Source organism: Myotis brandtii, unplaced genomic scaffold (genome assembly GCF_000412655.1).
Source record: "Myotis brandtii unplaced genomic scaffold, ASM41265v1 scaffold698, whole genome shotgun sequence".
NCBI classification, from domain to species: Eukaryota; Metazoa; Chordata; class Mammalia; order Chiroptera; family Vespertilionidae; genus Myotis; species Myotis brandtii.
In genome coordinates, this window is record NW_005370731.1 from 1,056,359 (window position 1) to 1,064,998 (window position 8,640).

General features: G+C 48.6%; 1 long non-coding RNA gene across 1 annotated transcript; it reads right to left on the reverse strand.

The window, feature by feature from the left end:
* Positions 1–904: 904 nt before the first annotated feature.
* LOC106724032 lies at positions 905–8,634 on the reverse strand. The gene is made up of 3 exons (XR_001359781.1): positions 8,111–8,634; positions 6,778–7,733; positions 905–939 (listed from the first exon to the last, which is right to left on the reverse strand). It is a non-coding gene; the product is annotated as an uncharacterized LOC106724032 (long non-coding RNA).
* Positions 8,635–8,640: the final 6 nt, after the last annotated feature.

The window sequence follows — 8,640 nt, forward strand, 5'->3', positions numbered from 1 at the left end:
ATGGGAAATTACCCTGGGTTGTCCAGCAGTCCGTGCAATCACCAGAGTCTGTGAAATTGGAGAACCTTTCCTGGTTATGGTCAGAGGGAGATGTGGCTGTGGAAGGCTGGTCAGAAAGATAGACGCTGCTGCTCTGAGTTTAGGGGCCAGGGGGCAGAGCCAAGGAATGTGGAAGCCTCTGGAAGCTGCTGGGAAGACCAGGAAATGGGTTCTCCCCTAGAGCCTCAGAAGACACAGGCCCGTCCACACCTCAATTTTAGCCCAATGAGACCCCTGTCCAACTTTGGCCTATAAAATTTCCTGGGGCTGGCCCCCAGCATAAATCGGTGGTGATTTCGTTACAATAGAATACTAATGCAACAAAAAAAGATTGTAAACGTTTGCCTTATGACCTCTGCTTCAAATTCTTTCTCTTCTCAGTTTCACTTTTAAACTAATCTATAGTCTCGTCACTGGAAGAGAATAATTGGAATGAGAACTAAGCTTGAAGATAAGGAACCAAAGTTGTAGTTCAGATTTGTACCAACTTGCTATGTGACTCAGAGCCTATTGCATTCCCTCTCTGAGCCTGTAACTAATTATTTTAATTGACAGTTTAATTGAATAAAATATTTAGCTAGGCATTCATTGTTCAGGGGTGTAATCCTTCCCCAATCAAAAAAATCTATTTATACAAAAATTTTAAATATGGATATTTATTCTTTCTGTTCAACTTTTATTTTTTTAAAATATATATTTTATTGATTTTTCACAGAGAGGAAGGAAGAGGGACAGAGAGTTAGAAACATCGACGAGAGAGAAACATCGATCAGCTGCCTCCTGCACACCTCCTCCTGGGGATGTGCCTGCAACCACGGTACATGCCCTTGACTGGAATCAAACCTGGGACCCTCCAGTCCGCAGGCTGAAGCTCTATCCACTGAGCCAAACCGGTTAGGGCTCTTTCTGTTCAACTTTTAGGTAACTGAGAATTTCAGACCCAGTATATACAAATTCCAAGTCATTCCTTGTCACGACCTTGGTGCTTAGAGCTATAAAATTAAAAAGGCAGCAAATATCCCATAGAACAATATCTCTCTTAGAGGGCACAGTACCTGTGCCAAAATAACCCAAGGAAAGAATGAATCCTAAACGTTTCAAGAAAATAAGGAAGGGTGTGTAGAATCCTCATTACTAGAGGAAGTGCTTTTAAATTATTTAAAATGTCACGTATTGCCCATTCAATGACTTGCAGTAACAGGAATAACATTTATAGGCTTTTTCACAGGGTACATACCCATCTAGTTGCTGAGCGTTCATGGTGGAGTCCCGCAGACACCTGGATGCCGGTCATACCTTTGAGACCCACGGAAGTCAGGGAGTCCCTGGGATGTCCTGTTCCTTAAAAGTGGCACATTCCCTCCCAGCACAGTGACCCCCCCAGACTTCCGACATGGGCTCCCGTGGTCCCAGCTGTGTCAGTTCACTCCTTCTGGGTCTGGCTTTCCGACACTAAGAGGTTAGATCTGATGGGCTGGGTAGGCATGACCCAATTAGGAGGCATTTCCGGGTCCAGACGCCTTAGAGGCCACCAGGCCAGCCTAGAGGAGTGGGCCGCTCGCACGATGGCCAGCACCCCCCGGCCCGGCTGTGTGCCCGGAGCAGCCTCAGCAATCGTGACAAGCGAATCTGCCTGTGCCTGTCGGGCCCAGGGCTGCCTGCTGGCAACCACTGCGTGGAAAGGTGGGTTCCATGCCAGCCCCTGGGTTAATGGGGATTTAAGAGCAGGAAAGTGGGGTGTCGTGGCATTTGGTCCCTTTACTCAGGACTGCAGCTGTGGCTGCCGCTTGAATTAGGAGAAACCCTCTCTTGTGAAAGGCCTGGAACCCCTTCGCTGGGGGTCTCCCGCCCTGGGGTCTGAGGTGTTAGTCACTGAACTAGGAAAAGCGCTGTCCCAGGGAGGCATGTTGTGAGGGAAGGGAACGGATTTTTATTTTATTATAAAAGCAGTATGTGTGCATTGTAGAAAGTTAAGAAACACAGGTAAGAAAAAATAACACTCTCTTCCTAACCCCTAGAGATTCCGATTGCTAATACCTTGAATTGGTCTTTTCTACGAGCTCAGCACGTGGCCTGGCCTAGAAGAGAACCCCCTGGGTGTTGAGGACGGAATAGAAATGACTCCTCACCTCTAGTCGGAGGTAGGATGAGGGATCTCTAAGAGAGCGCCGCTCTCAGACTCCAGAGTGGAGGAGGCGGTGGGTAAGAGCACGATCTCTAGCCTATGCGCGCATCCCACTGTAATACCCGTATAAACACAGCCCTTCACCCAGGGCCTGGAGACCCAGTAAGCGGGAACCACTGTTATCATCATGTCATTGTTCCCACACGGGCTCAAGGGTCCCATCTCCTTTCCCCCAAACACCAAGCCCCTCAGCCCAGGGGCTGTAGGCAGAAAAGGTCTCCTAAGAGCAGACTGTGTGACCACCCCCCAAAAGGAGTGAGGCTGCTTTCTTTATAAGCACGGTGTCTTGCCCTGGCTGGTGTGGCTCAGGTGGTTAAGCATTGTCCCCTGCACCAAAAGGTTGCTGGTTCGATTCCCAGTCAGGGCACATGCCCAGGTTGTGGGCTCAATCCCCAGTAGAGGGCATGCAGGAGGCAGCTGATCAGTAATTCTCTCATTATTCTCTAATTCTCTCATTGTTCTCTCTCTCTCTCTCCCTCTCCCTTCCTCTCTAAATAAATCAATTAAAACATTTTTAAAACATATTTTTATTGAATTCAGAGACAGAGGAAGGGAGAGGGAGAGAGATAGAAACATCGATGATGAGAGAGAATCATTGATCAGCTGCCTTCTGCATTACCCCACTGGGGATCTAGCTCAAAAGCTGGGCATGTGCCCTGACTGGGAATCAAACCATGACCTCCCGGTTCATAGGTCAACTCGCAACCACTGAGCCACACCAGCTGGGCTAAAAAATATTTTTTTCTTTAAAAGAACACCATCTTCACAGTGGTCTTTGAGCTTAATTTTGAAATAAATTTTTTAAAAAGCCTGCTTTCATTAGAAAGTTGAGAGAAAAATAAGATTTTGCAGAAAAGGAAATGGAGCCAGAGAGGGTAAGATGCTTGAGGACCACAGCCAGTCACCGTCCCCCAGAAACTCACTTATGTGGCTCTCAACTGTGGAAGGTCACTAAGCAGTTAACAGAGCGGGGACTCGGGGCATCTGGGTTCCAGTCACTGTTGCTCTACTCGCTAGCTGTGTGATCGCGGGCCAGTCACTTCACCTTCCTAAACCTGTTTACTTGTCTATAAAATGGAGATAATTCCTTGCTGGGTTGTAGCCAAGAACAGAGCAATTGTAAACGTGCCTAGCCCAACGTGGACACTGCAGTGACTCAAGAGTGGCCGTTGTGGGTCAAGGGAACAGCTGTTGGTTCACTCAGGCCCAGAGGCAGGAGCTGGGGAGGGAGGGGGTGTCCTGATGCCTAGCCCAACGTGGACACTGCAGTAACTCAGAGTGGCCGTTTTGGGTCAAGGCAACAGCTGTTGGTTCACTCATGCCCAGAGGCAGGAGCTGGGGAGGGAGGGGGTGTCCTGGGTGGGAGATCCTGGGCGTCAGACTCCTCTTTGGGAAGCAGAGTCCTCAGTTCCGCTCCCAACTGCTCCGAAAGGGTGCCGGCATCTAGGGCACACTGACATCGACTGTAGGTTACGGAGGAAACGGTGCACAGCACACTGAAGTCAGACTGTGTGGATTCCAATCTGCCTCTACTGTCCACTGTGGGACCTCGGACAAGTGACTCAACTTCTCCGTGCCTCAGCGTTCTCATTTGTAAAACATACTTCCCTCACGGAGTTGCTGAAACGATTTTGTGAAATTATGCATGTAGAGCTTTTAGACGATTACCTGGCTCAATATTAGCTATTTTGTTTTATAGATTCCAAAACTACTCTTAGATCTAAGTTGGAGTTAAGGTTGAGATTCTCACTCCAGTTGAATAACAATGGACAGAATCTATTGCTTCCTAAGGAGGACAGGTGTCATTAACTTCGGGGCTGGGTCCAAGTTGAATTGCACAGCTGAGAGGAGAGGACTGAGTTAGTAAGTGTCGACAAAAGGATGGCAGGATTTGGTTGTTTTGTCTTCTACGTGCTACATTTTTAAAGTTGAGGCTTAAAGGGAGAGACCAAGATGGCGGCATAGGTAAACACCGGAGACTGCTGCCGCAAACAACCACTTCAAAAATACAACTAAAAGACGGAACGGACATCACCCAGAACCACAGGAAGGCTGGCTGAGGAGAGACTCTTCAACTAGAAGGAAAAATAACAGCACACCGAGGCTCAGAGGAGGCGCAGTGTGGAAAAAACTCAGGTGCGGAGGTGCGCGCGCAAAGCGGGCTGGTGGCTGAGAGCGCGGTTGTCGTTTTCGGTCAGGGGGGAGTCTGGGGGAAAAAAGAGGAACAAATGTAACCTGAACAATAAAGATTTAATTAAAAAAAAAAAGTTGAGGCTTAAAAACTAAGCTCTCTCTGCACTCAAGGAAAAGGAAACCAGTTTTATTGGAAATGGGCTCAGAGTTTAGTGTTCTTATTCCACTTATTCTTTCAGTGGAATAAGAAGAGCTTGAGGGGAGCGGCAGAGGGTCTTGGAGAAGTTGATGACAGGAGATGGAGAAGTCCCCTGGCCTGCGATGGGAGAGAGGAAGGCCTGGTCCATGTGTGGCCCTGCTCCATGGAAGTAGCCAGTCCTGGGAGCAGGTGGCTACCTGATGTCCCGGGAAACGTGGGATCCTATGAACTAGGAGTTTCAGCCAGCCCCGAGATCCCAGTGCCCCACGTGGTACAGGGCAGGAGGCATCCACTTTAAGGAGCCACGGTGGGCGTGGACAGTGATGCCCACAGCAACCAAGATGAACCTGTGGGTCGCGAACAATGAAAATACATCCTGCATATCAGATATTTACATTACGATTCATAACAGTAGCAAAATTACAGTTATGAAGTAGCAACGAAAATAATTTTATAGTTGAGGGTCACCACAACATGAGGAACTGTATTAAAAGGGTTGCGGCATTAGGAAGGTTGAGAACCACTGGATTAGGCTTTCCCCGGCACTGACACCAAGTGTGAAAGCAAACACACACACACACACCCGCACACACCCACAGAAACCGTGGCTATCCAAGCAACACCTGGATCCTGGTATGCCCTTGAGGAAAAGTCCAACAGTGACTGAAAGAGGGTTTCTGTTTAAGTCACAAGTAGTTTTAGAGAAATATTTGTTTAAATTACTTGAATATTGTTTGAACTCAAAACAACTTAACTAGCCCCACATGTTTTGTCCAGTGGCTACAGTCCTTTCTTCAGCTTCCTCGCCCATTCCTCACCCCGTTTACTTCCAGACTTGGAAAGTAGGTGGTCTTCGGAACAACAACTTAACTAGCCCCACATTTTTGTCCAGTGGCTACATTCCTTTCTTCAGCTTCCTCGCCCATTCCTCACCCAGTTTACTTCCAGACTTGGAAAGTAGGTGGTCTTCGGAATTAGACAGACTTTCAGCCGCCCATTGTCTTCACTAGCAGAGAAGTGCAAGCAAGGATCCCGGAACGCTGGTGAACCTTGAACCCATGGCAAGGGCCTGAGTTATGAACCGACTGTCTAGTCCAGACAATGGGGGCTCAAGTTATTTCCTGATCAAATAATCTCAGAGTAAATCCTTCTAATATTTACTGACCTTTAAGATAATCTGTCTGTTACCGCAATTACCTAAGAGCTAGATGTGTATCCACAATTGAATAAAAGGCTGGCAAGGCCTGGGCACCAGTGGAAGTCCTTCCCCTTGAGTTGGGCTTGCCCGCCTGGACCCCAATATTTCCAAATTATTATTTGTCTCGTCTCTTTCATTTGCGTGCAGCCCCTCTTCCAGATCCTGAACCCTGAACCACGCGGGACGTGGGGGAACATTCACAGGTCCAGTCTAGGTTCCGTCACTAGCTGCATCACCCTGGACAAGCTACTGTACTTAACTTTTCTGCACCTGTTTCTTCATCAGTAAAATGATGTGTTTCCTCGTAGGAGTTGTTAGAAGAGTGAAATGGAATAGAGTGGTTTCCAAACTAGGTCCTGGAGAACCTCAAATCAATCTAGTGTTTTCCAAACCTCATGCACATTCCTTAGGCATATTTGTGTACCACTCTATTATTTACTTAATCTCCTTCCTTAAAAATACCAACTCACGACCTGGCCTGGTAGCTCAGTTGGTTAGAGCATCATGCTGAAACGCCAAGGTTGTGTGTTTGACCCATTGTCAGGGCACGTACAAGAAGCAACCAATGAGCGCATAAATACCTGCAGCAAATCAATGTTTCTCTCTCCCTTTCTCTATCTAAAAATCAATAAATAAAAAATTTAAAATATAAATATAAACTCATTTTTATGGAAATGAACTTATTCAAAAAGGAAACAATGTTACTACCATATATTGGAAATACTTATTGCTTACCCTAGAGTAGTAAAAATAAATACAACAAAATCAAAACACTGCTATTCAATTCTAGCTGGCTCTGGTTATAAGCCAAAGCTCGTAGCTCAAAGCCTGGACTTCGTTTTAAAAAGATGATCTCAGTCACAAAAGGCCACCTATGGACTTCTACAGACAGAAGTAGATGAGTGACAGTCCAGGGCGGGGTGGGAAGTCGGATGGGAGTTACTGCTAATGAGCGCGGTTTCTTTTGAGGGTGTTGAAAATGTTCTAAACTGTGGTGGTAGTTGCACAATTCTGTGTATGTACTGAATTGTACACTTTAAATGGGTGAACTGTATAGTGAGTTATATCTCCGTGAAGCTGTTACAAAAAAGAAAGATGTTAAATCTGTTTCTTGCTCCTTGAGTAAATGAAGGGGTGCAAAGATCCCTGAGCCGGGACCGCCAGGGCTGTGACACCCCTCCCCATCATCTCCTGGTGGTAAACTTTGCCCCTTTGTGAGAGGGTTTAGCTGTAATCACTCAATGTTAGCTAATATTCCCCCAAGCAGCTCTGTCAGTCAAGTCAAACTTGGGTTTATTCCTCCCTACCCAGCAACGGACCAGCATCACGACTGGAGAAAATCGCCCGGCCCGTTTGTTACCTGTAAAGTGTGACAGCACCTGCCCTGGAGGGTGTAATAAAGGTGGGGGAGATGTGTAGGTCCCGCTCCTGACACACAGCTCTCAACAGTGGTGAGGCAGGATGGGAAGAACCTAGGAAAATTCCTTGGCAAGTGGGATGGGAACACTGAGGCAGGATCATTGAACAAGGCCAACAATTTGACCAATTTACAGCCAGCTAGTAAACTGCAAGACGTAATCTTCCCTAACCAAGGACACGTGAGGGCAAATGGTTTATACCTCCCCCCCCTCCCCCAGAGCAGAGAGAATAAATAGCTTAAATCAGCCTGGTCAGGGAGACAGGTAACAGAGACCCAATCAGTGCCATTTGTGCCAGCCAAACCCAAGGACGGATGAAGTCAAGGGAACAAATAACAAAAACCCGACAGACCCAAGATAAAAGCAAAGCCATGGAGCTAACCAAGTAATCAACATATTGCAGGACACACCTGGAAAACCAATGACTCTCCTGCTGGAACCCTCCCCTAAGACCGCACCCATGATTCCTGCACAAAAGAGTTAAAAACCCTCAGGACCAAGGGCTCTCGGTGGAGCATTTCCGTTACTTTCCGCAGGCATGAGCTTTTTACTTTCTTTCTCCTAAAATTTAAAAAAAAAATGTTTTTTTGTTTTGTTAATTCTAACCTGAGGATATTTTTTTCCATTGCATTTTAGAGAGTGGAAGGGAGGGAGGTTGGGAGCGGGGAGAGAAGAGAGAGAGAAACATCGATGTGAGAGAGACACAGTGACTGGTCGCCTCTCACACCGGTCAGCTGGGGCCAGGGTGACCCTGCAGCCCAGGAAGGTGCCCTCGCGCGGGAGCCGGACCCAGGACCCTTGCTGTGCAGCCCGAAGCTCCAACACGGAGTCTGTGCTCTCCTACAATCCTGTGTCCTCTCAACACTTGCAACCGGCGGCCGCTCGTCCTGGGCTCCCCCGGACCCCGTCCCCAAGGCCCCCTTTGCTCGGACGCTCACCGAGCGGGCAGCAGCCCCGTTGGCTCCTTCCTTCCCACGGCGTTTCCAGAGCCAAAGCTGCCCTGCCCGTTTCTCCCGCTGCTTCTTCTCCCCTAAGCCCGTCCCTGTGGCACTGCCCCCGCTGCAATGAACGGACTCTCAGGGTCACCAGGACTCACGCGGTGAAATATTCCTGCAGGAAATCAAGAACCCACGCGCTACCAGCCCGACCCGCTCTCGGGGTCCTTCCCCAGGACAGCGGCGCTTAGACACACCCCGATCCAGCAGAAGCGGCGCTAGCGCTCCAGGCCAGTGCAGTGGACCGTGCCTCCGCCCGACCGGATACCCTAGCGGGAAAGCAGGCCTTTGCACGCCAAGGTCATCGTTCCGGGCTCAGCCTCCTCGGCTGTATGATGGGGACGCTGCGGATCCCCCGGGGCAAGGACAAGAACCCGCTGTCCCCGATCCTCACGCCGGGAAACCAAGGACCAGAGGGGCTCACACGCTGCCGGGACATGTCGGCAGGGGCACAGCCCAGGAGACCCGCTCAC